Source organism: Marmota marmota, unplaced genomic scaffold (genome assembly GCF_001458135.2).
Source record: "Marmota marmota marmota unplaced genomic scaffold, marMar, whole genome shotgun sequence".
In the NCBI taxonomy this organism is placed as follows: Eukaryota; Metazoa; Chordata; class Mammalia; order Rodentia; family Sciuridae; genus Marmota; species Marmota marmota.
In genome coordinates, this window is record NW_026000026.1 from 40,643,219 (window position 1) to 40,645,804 (window position 2,586).

Sequence of the window (2,586 nt, forward strand, 5' to 3'; positions counted from 1 at the left end):
GGGGGTGGGGGGCGGCTCTGCCCCTCAGCAGGCCTCTGGGCCTGTTCTGTGGGTGGTCACAGTTCCATCTACCTTGCTGGCGCGGGGGGAGGGGGCGGCTCTGCCCCTCAGCAGGCCGCTGCTCCTGTTCTGCCGGTGGGTCGCAGGCCCACCTACCTTGCCGGTGTGGATGGCAGCTCTGCCCCTCCACGGGCCACTGGGCCTTTTCCGTTGGTGGTCACAGTTCCGCCTACCTGGCAGGCGCGGGGGGTGGGGGGCGGCTCTGCCCCTCAGCAGGCCGCTGGGCCTGTTCTGTGGGTGGTCACAGTTCCGTCTACCTTGCCAGCGCAGGGGGTATCTTATTGTTCTGTAGGTCAGAAGCCCAACATGGGTCTCACTGAGTAAAAATCACGGCTTTGATAGTTGTATTCCTTTCTGGAAGTCTAAGGGAGAATCCCTTTCCTTGCCTTTCTCATCTTCTAAAACCGTCCACATTCCTGGCCCCTGACACCCTTCCTTCATTCCTTCATCTCCAAAGTCAGCACCATAGCATCTCTCTAATACTTCTTCCATCATCACATTTCTTTATGACCACAGCCAGGAATAACTGATATTTAAAGAATCATGTGATTAGTTTGAGTCCATGCTATCCAGGAAAATCTCCCTACATCAAGATGCTTAACTTTAATCACATCTGCAAAGTCCCTTTTGTCCTATGTGCTAGTCAGCTTTCCATTGCTACAACAAATAATTGAGATAATCAACCAGTAAAGAAAAGAGGTTTTGAGGCTGGGGTTGTGGCTCAGTGATAGAGCGCTCACCTTACAGGTGAGAGACTCTGGGTTCAATCCTCAGTGCCACATAAAAAAATAAATAAATGAAATAAAGGTATTGTGTCCAACTATAACTAAAATTAAATATTTTTTAAAAAAAGAAAAGAGGTTTATTTTGGTTCAAGTTTTAGAGATTTCCATCCATAATCAGTTGAACCTGTTGCTTTTTTTTTTTTAAACTGGGGATTGAGCCCAGGTGTGTTCAATTCCATCCCTTTTTATTCCCCAAATTTTGAGACAGGGTCTTAGTAAGTTGCTTAGGGCTTCACTAACTTGCTGAGACTGGCCTTGAACTTGCCATCTTCCTGCCTCAGCCTCCTGAGTCACTGGGATTGCAGACATATTCATGCATGCCTGGAGAACCAGTTGCTTTTAGGGCAGGGGTGAGGCAGCATTTTGTGGTGGGAATGCATGGTAAAGCAAAGTTGCTCACCTCATCACAAGCCAGGAAGCCACACAGAAAGAGGAAGGAAACAGAGCCCCCCACAGACCTCTTCAAAAGCATGTCCCTGGTGACCTAAGGGCTTCCCACTAGGCCCCACCTCCTAAAAGCTCTACCAGTTGTGCCATCTGGGAGCAAACCTTTATCTTATGGACTTCTTGGGGTCACTTAAGATTTAGATTATAGCACCATGTAAGGTAACACTCACAGGGTCCTAGGGATTCTGACATGGACATCTTTGAGGGACATAATTCTTCCTACCAAACTTCTTTTGATGAAAGCCCTAATAATGACTCTTCATCTAAAAAACTTGAAACCACCCTTTAATGCCTCCAGCACCATCTCCTTCATAAAACTTTCCCTGCTTAGTCTAAATGGAAGTATTCTCTCATCTGAATTCCTTTAGTACCTGCTTGCCCTAATCCCTTGATAATAACTATTTTTAGGTATCTTTCAACTTTATGTCCTTTAATTTTCCAAGTTCATCTTTGGGAGCCCTCCAACTTTACCAAAGACAGGACATACATGTGAAATTACAAAGATTTAAAATTCCGAATTACATATTGTTATAGCCTCCCAATATTTAGAAATCATAACTGCTTCATTGATTAATCAAAACTTCTTACTGCTAAGTATGCTTCAATTTGCAGCACACCCTAAAACAGAAGATAAAGACAGTTGGTGGTGAATTGGGAATTATCCTCTTGAAGTCAAGGAACATCACAGGAGAGAGTGATGCACTATCTAAAACTCACAAAGCAATAAAGTGTTGGTGCAGATTTCTGCAGGTCACAGATGCCCCTTCCCAAGCTATAGAGAGGTTCAAGGACAGTATCACCATCTCAGAAGTCTCACACTCTTCATGACCCTTTGGTTAATTTGCATCTGAAAATGTTTTCCCTTCATCCAATACTTCTTGGTAACAAAGGTCTCAGTGCATCTTGAAGATCATAAATTGTCTTAAGTTTGATGTACTACAAAAAAGTGTCTTACTCTCATTCAAAGCAAGTGTAAGCAAAAGAGAGTGATTAGGAAGGGCCTAGAAAAATGAGCTGAATAGATGGAGGAACACAGGAGAAATGAAGTGGTCAACAAGTCCCTAGTGAGAGTGAATGTCGGGAAAATTCTAAAGTGCTCCTCTCCTAGCTCCTTTCTTCTATTTGGTTTTAATAGAAATGCTGTATATGCTTTAATGCAGGTTACCATCTAAAGTGCAGTTTCCCTTGTGAAGCCAGGTGATGCTGCCCGGCTGTGTTCTGTGTGTGCAGGACTTTGCTAGAGAAGAGTACATAAGGTTGGTTCTACAAAGCTTCAAAGGATGGAGCTAGAATA